This window comes from Canis lupus, chromosome 36 (genome assembly GCF_011100685.1).
Source record: "Canis lupus familiaris isolate Mischka breed German Shepherd chromosome 36, alternate assembly UU_Cfam_GSD_1.0, whole genome shotgun sequence".
Lineage (NCBI taxonomy): Eukaryota > Metazoa > Chordata > Mammalia > Carnivora > Canidae > Canis > Canis lupus.
Window position 1 is genome coordinate 19,686,849 of NC_049257.1, and position 15,807 is coordinate 19,702,655.

Here is a 15,807-nt window from a genome sequence, read left to right on the forward strand (position 1 = left end):
GAGTCTGCTTGAGCATCTCTCTGTGTCCCTCTGTCCCTCACCCTATTCATGTTCTCTGTCTCTCTAAATAAATAAATAAAATCTTAAAAACAAACCAAAAACCCCAAAATTTATCCACTCCCAGTTCTAGAGCCTTAGAAATCTTGAAATCAAGTTTTTGGCAAGGCCATGGTACTCTCTGAAAGCTTCAGGGGAGGATCCTTTTTTACCTTCTTTGCCTCTTCCACAAACCAAGCAATGCCAAACAATGTTGCTGACATTCCATGGCTTCTGGCAGCATAATTCCAATCTCTGCCTCCCTCTTCCCACAGCTGTCTCCCCTCTGTGTGTGTCTGTGTCCAAATTTTCCTTTTTATAAGCACACCAGTCATATTGGGTTCAGGGCCAAACTCGAATTCAGTATGACCTCATCACAACTTGCTCACATCTGCAAAGACTCTATTTCCAAATAAATTCATATTCAAAGGTTCCAGGTGGGTGTGAATTTGGGAGGGGGGGACTACTCAACCCAATCTAGATAGTTTAGGAATTTCAAATATGTTAATCCTTGTAGGGCCAAACATAAGAAGAGGCAGGGCCAAGCACACCTGGTCAAGGCTAAGAAGGGCCTCACCCACCTGCAACAACCAACAACCCCAAACTCCTTTTGGCATAGGCTTGGTTTTTCATTTCAAACACCTATGAAGGCAAAACATGGTAGACCCTATCAGCTGTGTTGTCTTAATGCAAATAAATCTCTCTGAGAGCCAATCTGGATGACAGAGAAAGAAAAAAATAAAATAAAATCTAGTAAGGATGTGGGAGACTGAAGGGAAAGACCACTGGACAAGAAAAGGAGAGGAAGAGTTGCCAGATGCAGAGAGGCTCTGGGGATCCATGCAAAGATCAAAGAGACAAGAACCTTAGAATAAAAAGCAGGAAGAGAGCTTTCTGTTGGCCATTGGTAGAAGCATCTGACTATAGGCACCAGGCTGATCACTTTCCAGGAGATGGTATGGAGGCAAGACCTTGGAAATGTTACAGAAAAAGCAAGGAAGCCACTTGGAATGAGTGCAGTCGAAGTTAAGGACCTAAGGCAGAATGATCTGAGTCTTTAAAAAATTCATGAGTTTCTCTAGGAAAGATGCTATGTGTTTTCCTACTTTCCCACTCTAATAGCCAGGTACCCATTGGAGGATCTGCATCACTAGGAGGTCAGACACTGTACTTACTGTGTTTGGGAAGTCAAAAAAGGAATGTGAAATAATCCTGCTCCAAAGCTCTGCCAGCCATGGTGCAGAACCTATACCTAGTCCGCATAGCTGGGCCAGTGCTCTGGCTCCCAGTGCTATGAGAGAGGAGGGAGGTCATGACTAGCCCTGAGGGGAAGCTGGGAGGGGCAACTTGTCTTGGTTGGCATCCCATGGTTGGTGGTCAGTGCAGGTCTCTCCAGGGGGTGACAGAAGGCAGGGGGGGGCGGTGTGTGTGTGAAGAGTTTGGACTAGCTGTGTGGTCTTGGGTAAGGTACTTACCCCGAGTTTCTACTGTAAAAAAAAAAAAAAAGAAAAAGAAAAAAAAATATTCACGCAGCACCACCATTCTGGGCATGTAGTATAAGTTCGAAAATTGTCCTCTTCTGCTTTCCTTGCTTGTTGACTTCATTCTGCAGATAAACCTCTTCTGTGATATCTGTGATATAAGTTTCTTTAGCTAGGTTCAGAAATGTTAATCAGAACTTCATTTGTGTTGTAAGAATCCCCGATTCAGCTGGGGCCTAAAGTTTCATTATGATTTTAATTTCAGGACCTAAATTGGGTACCTGGCTGAGGCGGAGTGAAGTATGCCTTCTACACCTGAGTGAGCGGGGTGCTGCGAGGGGTTAAATTGTGATAAATGCGTAGCTTTCTATGTGCTTCCCAGTTCCATTCTGCTGTGTTGTATATTGTAGGATTTATTTTAAATGCTCCATTTTAAAGGAAAGTTTCCCTTCTGCATTTGGATATTTTTGTACAGGCAAATGGGGTAGGGCTGTGGGCACAGACTGTGAGGCAGTCCCCCAGGTGAATCTGGTGATACCGTTAATGAAGAGTTTAAAAAAATGCTAATGAAGCTCTTTATTTAACCACTCCAAACTCTCCTCAGGATGGTTACAATAGCAATGATTAAAAGTTGCAAAGGTATTGTAAACTTCTCTGGGGGGTATTTTTTTCAATAATGCAAATGATCTCTACAGCTCTTGTAACATCATTTAAAAATGAATTTTGATTACTTCTGAGCTTGTAAAAACTGGAATCATAAATGTGCTCATTTCCCACAATGAAGGGGGACAGGGAAAGAGAAGAGCAAAAGAATACATCACATTTCTAAGTAAGCAGTCACAAAAGACCTTTAAATAACTCAACTTCCTACCATATTTTATTATCTTCTCTCAGTTTTACAGCATTATCTACCATAGAAATGCAGGGAGATTTGTAAAACACTATAGCATTTAAGTCATTACATTTTATAGCTAATTTCTAATGTGGATTTGATTTTTTATGAGCAGAAAAAGAATCTAATTTGCATTAGTGACAGTAACTAGAGAAATTTAACACCTGGCCCTGGTTGTACCAGAAATTGAATATTAGGTACTTGGGTGCTAAAAACCCATTCAGATCTTCAAGGGGGATTTTTCATTTATTTATGTGCTGCTCTCATGTTTACCATTATAAAACTGTTCATATTATGATGGAAAAAACCTCACTGCCTACGAAAATTCTGGATATACATTTTTCATCCTCTGTAGGAGAAACAGAATTATTTCCCCATTAGCAAGAACACACCCTGAAAAAAACACCACCATTCCACTTGTCTAAAAAATACCACAGCAGCCTGCGTGAGAAGCGGTTTGATTCCTGCTGGCCTTTCCCACCTCCCTCCACTGCCTCCCAGCCTCCCCCCTCCCCCCCCCCCATCGCCAGCCCTGCTCCCCCAAGCCCCCCTTTATTTTTCCTTCCTCACTTCTCCTCCTCCCAAGCCCCCTCCATGTCACTGTTTCCCAGGGAGAAGCTTGGGTGCAGCGTATCCAGGCAAAATTAAACCTCTGCTAAGAAGATCACATTGTTGTTACACAAGCAATCCATATGTTTATAAAGTGTAGAAAATTAGGAACTGCAAAAGAGGCGAAGCTGGTGTTAAATGATATGGGAAGTGACACTTTACATAGCCAGTTACAATTAACACATTGATGGCATTTTGCTGGCTCCTTGCAGTGATAATGCTGTTGTCAAATGTGTTTAGTGCACCAAATCTCCTGGAGCCTTCAGCCAGGCAGCGAGCTTTTGACAGATTGAAGGTTCGGAGATAGGCTATCATGACAGATGGAAACTGGCACCGATGTTCAGCTTTCGCCGATCACAGGGGACCTGCCCCCCTTATTCTGCAGGGCTCGGCTCTGCAACCTTCCCCCTTCTGATGAAAGCAGGGGATGGCATTGTTAAATAGTGCATCTGTGTGAGTTAGACTCCTCTGATGAAAGCATAAGGCAGACGCGCCGTGAAGCAAAAGACAGCCTCTGCTCTAACTGCATTTTAGATAGACTTGAGGAAGACCCCAGGGAGCTGGGAGAAAACTTTGGTAAATTTCAGACAAAAATGGAAAAAAGACCACCTATTAATTCCTACTCCTCAAAGAACATAAAAAATACCTCTGATGATAAAATCCCAATTAACGACTGTCATAAATAGTTCCCCAAGCTAGCAATCTTTATGGAGTTGTGTGGATGTGCTTTTCTTCTCTTATGATCATTTTCCTGTTATTACTCAATTAATTCCCAAGCAGTCCAAGGAAATCTGCGAGGAGGTGCCCGGGGGCAGTTGTGAATAGCCAACTTGTCGGCAACTAATTCAATTACTCCAAGGCACTCTTCTTGAGATTGGGCTGGGTTCTTCAGTGTAGGTTTTAAAATCCAGGGTAGGGGCGGACAGAGCTTTACACAGCTGGGCATAAACGGGCAGATAATATAGTTCATTAACCTTTCACCCTCTCCCACCAACCCCCTTTTGAAGGAAAGCGTTAGTCATTTTATTTCAAACGCCCATCCATTTTAAAGGCTTTCACTTCAGCTCCTGCAGTTCTTTCTTCCTCTCGCTGACAAATTCCTCTTTAATTTTCTTAAACTGGCTGAAGAGCCCTCTTTCTTTCAATCTTAATCTTTAATTCTGCTCTTGCCCATACAGGTTGGGAGCAGCAAGTACTGCAGCCCATTTGAGGTATGATAATCAGCTGATTAGCTAGTGGAGTCGTTTTCCCTGAGGCTCTTTTGTGTGAAAAATCCTCACACTCAATTGACGTGTGGACATCATAAAGCTGATGAAATGCAATTGTAATGAACAAGAGGGAGCGGCATCTGCAGCCCTCTAAATGAAGGACCCTTCCCTCTCGCCATGCTAATTCAGAAAATCTGCTCTTAACGTGTACTCCCCGTGGATTCCAAATCGAGGCACATCTCCATGAATGCATATTCAAGAAGTGAATTAGCCTCCGTGGCAAGTGAGTGCCTGGCCTGGCCAGACCAATTCTAATTTCAAGACAGATTATACCGTATCAACTGTGGTAATGATCTGACAGTTCATTTGTGACGAGAGTCCTACAGTCAGGTTTACTGCATGGACAGACACAGGTGCATAGAGAGCCAGCAAAATCTCGCGGACAAGACCAAAGGTTGCTTCACTGTCACATTTATTTCAGTCAAAATAGCCCGATGAAGGAGAAAAGAGGTAATGTGTTAAAAACAACAATAACCACCACCACTCATCTGCCCTCCTATTTAAACTCTGCTTGTAATGGTGGCCAATGGATGTTCCCTGCCCTATGATAGGGTCATGTCATTAAATTAGGAAGGAGGAGGTGAGATTTCCTGCCCGCACCCCTTTTCAGAAAACTACATTACTTGCTAAGAAATTTCCAAGCGGATGAAACTTGGCATACAAGATTTTTTTTTTCCTAAATTGAATTTCACATGAATCAGTTTAGAGGAAGAAAAAGTCTGCAGTATTAGGGAGAGAAGCTGTTCATTTCCACCGCCAGCTCTGTGACACTTGCTAATATAATATGACAGGTTTGTTCATCACGATTTTGGCTCACCTTTGGGTTTTCCATACTATTCTTTCTATTAATACATGTTAATTAATGATGGTAAGGAGTTCCTGCCTTTATATTGAAAAGCTCAAAGCACTTTGCAGACATTGATTTATCTTTGAGAGTGAGAAAGAGGGCAGGCATTAGCATGTTTTTTTTTTTTTTACAGAAGTGGGAAGGGAAGGGTGGTGATGAAGTGACTTGTGCAAGGTCACACTGCAAGCCAGTCCCAGGGCTCCGTCTTGAACTCCTTCTCACCCCTCTCCATGGCTTCAGACACAGAGAATACTCCAGGGAAAGGTGTTGCTAATCCAACATTAAGGAGACTCCTTCATAAGCATTGCTAATAAACACAGCACATGCCTTAAAAGCAAATGAACAAGACAAGCTTAATAAGGACTGTTGTTACTACCGGGCAAGCTACCCAGCATCTGCACGGTTCACACAGAGGTCCTTGTCAAGGAGCCACGTTTCTGAGATTACAAGAGCCACTCCTCCGTCTCTTTATGCTTCTCTTCAGGACTTACATTGACCTTCATCTATAGCCTTTCAATTCAGCCTAACTCATAACTGTGTGACAGTGACTGTAGGCATGATCATAGATTATTTTGCTTCTGCCAGTATGCTTGGAGGCACGATTTGGGGAGGCTGAGGAGAGTGGCTGTTATCCATCCAGCCTGCTGCTCTGATGATCAAGAGTTTACCAGCAGATCACTGGCTGCCCACTGCAGGCATGGTAGTCTAGTAGGCTCTTCGGGGAGGTAAGAGGAATGAGACAAGTTTGTCCCCAAAGGCGAAAGTGCCCAACACTCATACACAGGAAAGACAGAGATGCATGTGAGCAAGCAAACCAAACAAAAAGCATGAACCTCATTCCAACTGTGCCAAGACACATATGCAGACCCCAATTCATCAACTGGCCATTTTCCAAAATCTGCTTGTAAATCTGTTGTTTCAAACTCACGATGCGTTTTCCCACCAGAAGCTGACTTCTAACTGGTCGTTAGGCTCTTAGGCCAGCTGTTAAAGCCAATATTTAACCTATAGCATAGCTGACTGCACTATTAATAGTACGCATACAAATATGGCTGAAAAAGCACACTAAAGGCCACATTTGGGCTCTGAGATCAGGTGGCTTGGGTCCGACTATCTGCTATTTGCCATCTGGGGACCCTGCACAGGCTATTTCATCTCTCTAAGCCTCGATCTTCTCCTCTGTGAAAGGGGTCGATAAGAGTACTTATGTCATAAATTAGAGGGATTCAATGAAAAAAGGCACAGAGTAAAATACTTGACCTGATATATAGTAAGTGCTCAGTAAATGCCAGGTAGGACTAGCATATACCTACTTATGTAAACATCATTTACATAGTTTTATTTTTGAGCTTATGTTTCTCAAATTCATTGCTAACATTCCTCATGTCCCATCCCAAGAGTATGGCAAGAGTTATGTGTGTGTGCATTTCATTGTTCAAGAAAGCCCTTCCGAATTAGCTTAAGAAAAGGTATTATAGCCTTTTCTAAAAGTCAGATTTTTTTTTTAAAGATTTTATTTATTTATTCATGAGAGACACAGAGAAAGAGAGGTACAGACATAGGCAAAGGGAGAAGCAGGCTCCATCAAGGAGCCCAATGTAAGACTTGACCCTGGGACTCCAGGATCACACCCTGAGCCGAAGGCAGGCACTTAACCACTGAGCCACCCAGGCGTCCCTAAAAGTGGGATTCTGAAGCTAGGATGGGTACCGGTTTTGCCCCTGCTACTTACTCAGCTGAGTGACTTTGGGCATGTTATGTAATCTCTCTGTTACTATTCTGTAAAATGGGGATATTATTAGTACATATCCCATGGGGCTGTTGTAAGGATTAAGCAAGTTAACATATGCAAAGTACCAGGCTTGTAAGTACAATACAATGTAGCTATAATATGGATACCATGGCCTGTCATTGACAGTGACAAATGATCAGGAAACCACAGCCTGGTTGGAGATTAATGACTGTCTTCAGGTGACTGTTAGTGATGATTTGGGACTCCAGGTTGCTCTTCTAATCCCTAGTCTCATGTTTTCTCTAGATCACACTTTTTCACTCTACCACATACCTAGGAGGCACCCCAGAGCATTAGCTAACATTTACTGGGTACCCAGTGGGTGTACAGCACTGGGCTGATTCCTGCAGAGTTCCCTCTTTTCCCTTAGAAAAGAGAAGTTATGCTCTAGACACTAAATCAAGAGTTGGCAAACTATGGCCACGGGCCCAATCAGACTACTATTTGTTTTTGTATGGCCTGTGAACTAAGGCCGGATCTTGTATTATTAAACCATTGAAAACAATTCAAAACAAGAATAATATTTTATGGGATCCCTGGGTGGCGCAGCGGTTTGGCGCCTGCCTTTGGCCCAGGGCGTGATCCTGGAGATCCGGGATCGAATCCCACGTCGGGCTCCCTGCGTGGAGCCTGCTTCTCCCTCTGCCTGTGTCTCTGCCTCTCTCTCTCTCTCTGTGACTATCATGAATAAATAAATAAAATCTTTAAAAAAGTAATATTTTATGACACGTGAAAGTTATATGAAATTTGTGTCAATCTCTGAAATGAAGTTTTATTGTAAGAGAGTCATACATATCATTTATTGGTGCTTTTGTACTATAGCAAAAGAGATGACTAATTGTAACAAAGACCACAAGGCCCACAAAGCCTAAATTATCTATTATCTGGCCCTTTATGGAAAAGTTTGCTGCCCCCTGGTCTAAACCCAAGATGGATTCAGCCTGGCTATGGCTGAGAGGGGTTAGGAGGTTCAGTGATCTAACTCAAGGTATGAACAGCAAGCCTCACATTGGCTGAGATAAGACTGTAATCACCTTCCACAACCTGTGTAAGGTTTTAACGTGATGTTCCGCAATTTATTAGAGGCAGAGCTGTGTAGTGGATGAACTCACAGACTCAGGGACCACACTGCCTGGATCCAATCCCAGTTTGATAACTCGGCCAGTTATATGACCTTAGTCAAGTTAATTTTTCTTACGTCATTGCTTCCTTATCATACAATGGGATTAAGGATTACATGAGTTTTTACACAGAAAGCAATCTGAAGAGTACTTTGTATGTTGCCAGCACTGGGCTAGTATCAACCATTGTTATTTTTGAAATGTCGTGGCTCTTTGGAGGACAAGAGAAGGATGCCTTCCTCAGAACAGTGGACAAAGTATCTGCGAAAGCTCCTGGTCCTCACTGTCTCTCTGAACCAGCACCCACTCATTCCTCTGGCCAGTGCAAATGTCTGCATCTTTCCTGCTAAACTTCCCTGAGTTGTTTACTTTTTCCTGCTTCCATAGAACATTGTACATCCCTCCTCATATTGAATAAAACAATTTGTATACATTTTTGCTCATATTGGATGGTGAGCTCCTAGAAGGAAAAATTTCTCATCTTTGTCTCCACATCACTCATAGTATGTGGAATATATGATATGTAGTAGTATCAGTAAATATTTTAAGTTAGAGAATGAATAATAGGCCAGAAAACTGCACGGTGGATAAGTCTCTAAGTTTTTTTTTTTGTTTGTTTGTCCTAATGTGTGAAGCCTTCTAAGTGTTGCAATTACTTTACCCCTTCAAGGTGCAATCTTGTGATACAATTAGAAATTCTGAGGCTTGGGGTACCTGGGTGGCTTGATCTGACTCTTGATTTTGGCTCAGGCCATGATCTCAGGGTTATTGGATCAAGCCCCACATTGTGCTCCGTGTTGGGCATGGAGTCTGCTTAAGATTCTCTCTCTCCCTCTCTGCACCAATCCCTCACTCACGTGCTCTCTCTAAAAGAAAAAATAAACAAAAATTATAAAAAGAAATTTTGAGGCTTAAAGAGATACAGGGAGACATCTACTAAATTTAGAAATAACAGAAATCTTTGGTCTTGGAGAAGCTTTGTATGAGTAGGCCAAGATAGTCCAAGTGACTATCTGGTCTTAGGCAGGGCACTCACTAACTTTGGACTTTGATGTATTACTGAAAAACAAGGGAAGTGCACAATAGATAATCACTGAGGCCTCTTCCCCAAACTATGATTTCTGCCTCTCCCAGAAACCTTACCAAATTTTGCTCACGCCATGAGTAAGGCTTCTAGATAATGATGGTAGGTAAGCTACGTAAGTTGACTGAACCTGAGTTTGGGAAATCAAGAGTAATGTGATCACAGACTATACACATAAGGATTCAAGGCAAAACATGAACACATAAAGGAGGCTGGGGCTGCACCGTGGCAGGCTGGGTGCTGGGCTGAGGTTTCTGGGCCCGATGGAGAGTAGACAAAAGGAAGTTATGCTGGGTCTTAAGAAGTCGGAGGATGTGACTGACTTTGCATTTTAGTGTAAGAACTCCGGCCACAGCGTGGAAACTGGGTTAGAGCAGGGAAGGGCAGCTGACGTTCACCAGTGTCAGAGGAGACAGGGGCTGCGAGGGCTGTTCAAGAGGCTGGATTTTACATTTGGGAATGGCACTAAAGCTGTGTACCTGTGCAGATAGAATGCCATTTGTGTGACATGCAGCAAAAGAGACGATACTTACAGTCAACTTGTATTTCTTGTGATATATTCTTTAAAAAGTCCTGGGCTTAGATAGTTGTGGGCTCACATTGGAGCCAATAAAAGTTAGTGGCTAAAACCCTAGACCCTACATTTGATTCTAAATTCCATATTAACTCTGAGATCTTGAGTAGCTCATTCTACCTCTTTAAGCCTTAATCTCCTTGGCTGTTCCTCCCAAGGTCATGGCGAGGATTAGTGGCATGACACACGTTAAGGTGCATATCCTGGGGCTTGGTAAGCAGCAAGTGGTAGATTAATGTTGGCTATCATCACTAGAGAGCTTTGGTGCTTTGGGTTTGCTCCAGCTGCAACCTCCCCAAACCTTCCAAATACGTTTTTCATTCTGGAGAGATACATTTAGAAGACTCAGGCTTAGGCTGTTCTGTCAGAACTGAATTTTTTTTTTTTTTTTAAGAAAAGCTAGATGACTAAAATAAAAGTTAAAAGCCACTATTATAATAAGAGTTTAATCCTTAGCATCCCAGAAACAATTAAATGAAGCTATTTGGTTAAGTTAAATGCAGTTCTTTGAAATGAGCTTAAATGCACGGCTCACTACTCAAAGGTTCCAGAGAACTCCACTCGCCTGCTCGGGAAGCCGCAAACAAGGTCAGTATTGATAGCTCACGCTTCAGTGAGTGTATCAATTTAAAGCTTCATCAGTGATTCTCACTCATCTGCAGCCCTGCATGGCTGTTGTCTTGTAAGAACGGGGTGACTTACGAACCTATTAAGTAACTTCTTCACTTGTGCTCTAATGAGCCTATTGTTTCCCTGGAAAAACACAAACACCTGAGAACAAGCCACAAATAAGAGGGTGCCGATTTCAGCGGTGCCTTACCTAGAGGCGGTTTGTGCTTTGACTCTGTGCTTCCCCAATCGCTTTGCCGGCCTCGCCCCGGCACGTGTTTGATAGCAGGTCCTGAGGAGGGCTGTCGGGGGTCCCCCATGTCCACTTCAAGGGGCGAGAATCACAGCTGACTCATCGGAGGCACAGGGGCACCCGTGTAGAATTTGCATATTAGACACCTGCTTATCTCCTGCTCCCCCTGCCACTGGCAGGTGCTTCTGCAGTGAAGCGGCCACTCTCCCCCTTCCTCGGTCCACGCTGCCTAGGCAGGAGCAGGATGGACCTGCCGCAGCGGTGGCAGCGCAGAGCCCACCCACAGGAGGGCATCCTGGGGAAGTCAGCCAAGAAGTTCTCCTCGTAGCCCTATCATGAAGGCTCTGGCCCTGTTTCTCTGCTACCATAATTCAAATTTGAGTGTCCCCAGGTCTTCTATACACAAATATTGTTAGTGAGAGACGAAAGATTGAGATCAGTCCCTTACGGTTTGAGCCCAACACTCTCCAGGAAGAGGAGGAAGAGTGGGGGGAAAAATATATATGCATATTCACACTTGGCACTCTGTTTAGGGAACAAGCTTGATAAGGTTTATGGGCAGGGATTGGAATATGACAGAAAACAGGTAAACAGTTTTGTCAGAAATCAAGAGGAATCTGGGGGGTGGCAAAGGGTGAAGAGGAGAGCAGATAGGAAGGGGGAGAGAGCCAGACACAGGGAGAGGCTGGAGCCAACTCAGGAGGGTCACCCAGAAGCCTTCCGTGGAAGGGTGACCAGAGGATTCTTAATACCTAATGCTCAGGGGCACCTGGGTGGCTCAATTGGTTGGGTGTCTGCCTTCACCCTTCGTGATCTCGGGGTCCTGGGATGGAGCCCCTTGTCAGGCTTCTGGCTCAGCAGGGAGTCCGCTTCTCCCTCTGCCCTTCCCCCTGCTCATGCTCCCTCTTCCTCTCTCAGATAAAAACAAAACAAAACAAAAAACCCTAATGCTCAGCTTTAAGTGTCTTGCCTAGCTCATCTCCCCCAAAGTTTCAGAAGTTACTTGCTTGAGTTCAATAATTAAGGCCATGGGCTCGAGTCCCCAGAGTCTGGAGGAGGGGAAAATAAGCAGAGGGAAGAAAGGAGCCTGAAAGGCAAGAAGGAGTAAATTCAGGAGGAGCCAAGAGTGGTCATGGGAACATAAGCCCCTGAGAATTTTCAGATATCGTGGGAAGGATCTAGAACTTCCACAGGATGTGGGCTCGAAAAGTGGGAGGGACTCTCATTAACATTTTAAGTACAGAGTAGCTTCAACTGAGACTGGGTTCCACACGCTGCAGTAAATGGCATCCATCTGTCACTAATGACTTCTAGCCCATTGATTCTCTGCGTAGGTTTTAATATATCTTGTCTTCAATAGGTTTTCTTTGTGAAGATCGACCCATTCTTGGGCCTTGATAAATTGGGCAAAACAGAATGCTGGGAAAGCAGAAATTATAATAATAATCAGGGCTCCTTAAGCTTATTGGAACTCGTTTCCTGCTTTGTATCTTCCATACGGCCATTGGAAGGATGGGAAAGGCAACTGCCCCTTGCGGGTAAGGAGACCCCCCCGCCCTTACTGGAAGGCTTAAGCAGAGGCTGAGTGACCAGTGGATGCAGAACCGTGCGAAGGATTCATGTGTCACACAGAAGCTGGACAGAATGGCCTTCGGGCACTTTAAACGTTGAGCTTCCCTTACCTAGGGGAAGACTTCCAACTTTCAGTGAAGTTAAAAATATCCCGAATGTGGCTGTTTCTAAAGAATGTATATGTAGCCCTTTCTATAGCTCTAGGTTAATTTGTTCCAGCTTATGCTAATTATGTTCTCATTATTTGGAGGAAGGAAAGGAGACTTGGACCCCCTCCAAGGGGTGGGGGTGGCGAGCTGCTCATGCTGTGTGCTGGCAAAAGGGAGCATGTGGCATGCTGGGGGACCCTCTGAGTGCCCACAGGACTGGGGAGCTCCAAGAGACTTCTTGGTCCATGCTTGGATCCCATGGCAACGTGGGGGGTTCTGAAGCCACACCACACCTGTTTGCAGAGGTTTAGATAGGGGTGCCTGGGGTCAAACCACAACCACTGACCTCTGGAGGGTTTCTTTCTTCTGTAAGCCTAAGGAGCTCCAGGGCCTGAGGAGCGGTGACGTGTGAGACATGAGGATGTACCTTCCTTAGTAGGAGCACAGCTAGGGTTTCTTTTGATAATCTTTTGTTGAGAGACAGGTATGAGGTAGGGAAGCATAGTTTGCTCATGTTGCAACTCAGATGTGCAGGGAAAATGCTGTTTTAACATCTGGCTCTTCAACTGATTTCTTTTCTCCTTGAACCCCAGCTCAGAGTATCAGGGGGAAAAATATTTTTCACCTCACTCCAGTATAAAGCTTAATCTGATACAATAATTTGCAAATAAATTGTTCTTTCTGCTCCTCTCCCTCATGTAGCTTCTAGATGAGTCTATGTGACCACAGGGCAGTGAGGGAGACAGCTCAGCCACAGCAGTTATCCACCTCCACCTAGCTGTGTGCATCTTGCTGGCATTTGCAGGTACAGTCCTGGGGGGTGTAGCCCAAGGGGTGGTCACACTCCTGGTTCAGGTATGGGGGTACCCCTAGCCTACCGACTCTGCCCCTCCTGGGTCTAGCTTGTGTCAGGACCCTGCAGCTTGGCACCAGCTCTTGGGCAGGAAGGGGGAGGGGGTGATTTAGTAAATAAAAATACAGGACATCTACTTAAACCAGAATTTCAGATAAACGACTAAATTTTTCTGGCACAAAGTCTGTCCCAAATACTATAAATAATACTATTTGTTTTATCTGATATTCACATGTAACTGGACATCCTGTATTTTATCCAGCTCCTCTCCTCCCAGGTCCAGTATCCATGGCCACAAGAAGTGTGGCTCCTTTTGGCCAACTGTCTGGCTGCCATCGCAGAGAGAATTTTTTTTTTTTCCACTAAGGTGCTCAGCAACCTTCATTCTCCAGTCTTGGTTCTGGTTATGTTAAAAGCAGAACTAGAGGAATGTAGAAAGCACCCACTCAGGGTGATAACCTGGCTTGCATGGTTGTTTTGCAACAAGATCCAATGTTGAGTGTCGAATATTTTTTTCCTTTTTCCATGCATTCTTTCCACCTCAATCCTCAGGTGGAAGGATCACCTTTTTCCATGCATCCCTTCTGCCTCAATCCCTTGGGTCGAAGGATATCACCACCTGATTGCAGAGAAGATCATGAGCTTAGGAAGACTACAGAAAAGATCACATTAATAATTTTTCACAGTATCTCCTCACTGTATTCACTTCATGAGGTACTGGCCGGCATAGATGCTTCTCCTTTGAGCTGCACCATCTCCCACCACTGAGAGGCTTTTTGGGATATGAACTTCCATTATGAGAGAAGTTGACTTTGTCTCCTGAAACCTTCAGGGGATAAATTAATTTCTGGGCAATAAAATATTTAGGCTTTTTATTGAATTACGACATTTCTCAAAGACACAGAAAGGTAAATGAAATAAAATCGCAGCGTGCGGGCACCTGCCATCTAGATAAGATTCTTGAGATAGGATCTTATAAACTTCAGGTTTATAAACATAGCAATCAATTTTAAGAGATATGAAAAAATTATTTGCGGCCTTTTGTTCTCTGTCAAAATATCTTCTCTATATTTTTCTAGTATCTGAGGCTGCAGGTTGTGCCTCTCTGAAGTAAATAATCTAGCTACCAGGATAAAATTACATTATTTGATAGGACACAATTGGGACATGTAAAGAAGGGAAACTGTGTATATAGGATGAATTCCACTTTTGACTTCCTGAAATGCCATTTGTCTGTGGAGCATTGGGAAGAAGAATATGGAATTCTGTTAGTTTGAAAATAAAATCATTGCTTGCTCCAGGTAATCTGTGTCTCTGCTGGCTTCCTTGTTTTCCTTCTGCTCTACCTAAGTGGACCCATTGCTCCAATATGGGTTATTACAAGAAGTGAACTTCGTAAGACTGTTTACATAACCAATCATTTCTGCATTCTAAGTACGTGCTTTTCAACTGCCCATGTTTCACGCTTTTTCTTCTTTAGTTCATAAAATATTTCTGGTAGAAGCTAAATGGGAGACGATCCAGTGTAATCTCATTCTGGAGCTTCGGAAAGAGATGGCGTGATCTGTCCTCTGGCCAGTGGGGGGGCAGAGCTGTGTCCAGACCAGGGCAGCCCACACTCTTCCATCACCTGCTGCACCACACCACCTCCCTTCTGCTGATTAACAGAAACAACCCACCATACATTCTGGTATCAAGAATGTCGTAAAGTTTAAATTGGCCTATCTTGTAATTAACTACATTTTAAGGGTTTGGAGGTGGGCTAAGCACCCCGCTTCAGCATATTAACTGTTTCACAAGGAGGAAGGAGAATTTAAACAGAAGACAAAAAGGGAAAACATGTTCTTTATTTGGTGGCAATGAAATCTGTTGCAATGTTATTGGATTATAATGACTCAATTTTTATCTCGAATCTGTGCCTCTGGAAACACGACCCTTAAAAATGAATAAAAATTATTTTCATGGACTTTGTAGGTTAACCTCAATGATGGTATACAAAAGTTACCTATTCATGACTCTTTTATATGCACCTATTTGTTGTTGTTTTGCAGTCCTTTCTGAGAAATAATTATTTTCTGCATCACCATTTGTTTTGGTAGAAAAAAGATCCAAACTCTGTTTAGATTTAAAACTCTGCATTAATTGATTATATTTCCAAGGACACAGATTACTGTTTTTTGGGGGTTTTTGTTTGTTTTGTTTTGTTTTTTGCCTCCTGCTTCCAAAATGGACCACCTAACACAGCTTCATCACTGTTGGTTTGGGCTTTTGTTTATGATTTACTGATTTTCAAAACTTGACTTCTATTTCTAAAAGCAGCTCAGATGCTTCTTGCTTCATGAAGCTTTTCCCTAGCTCAATTTCTAGGTCTACGCTCTGTAAAATGAATCTTTACATCCTTAGTTTTCCCATAGTATGTTATTTATACTTCTAATATGCTAAATAAATATCTGGCATGTGGAAAAGTAGCCACTTTGTCAAAAGCATTTTACTTAATTATTTCACTTAATTATAGCTCATGTAACATTGTGCATTATTACTTGGCTCAGCCTTTAGCTCTTACACTGGAATGTGAGAACCTTAACAGTGAACTTTAATGGCATATTTGTTTTTTGTGTAATCCATTGTATTATGTTTTGCACATGGTAAGTGTCGCAAATGATATTT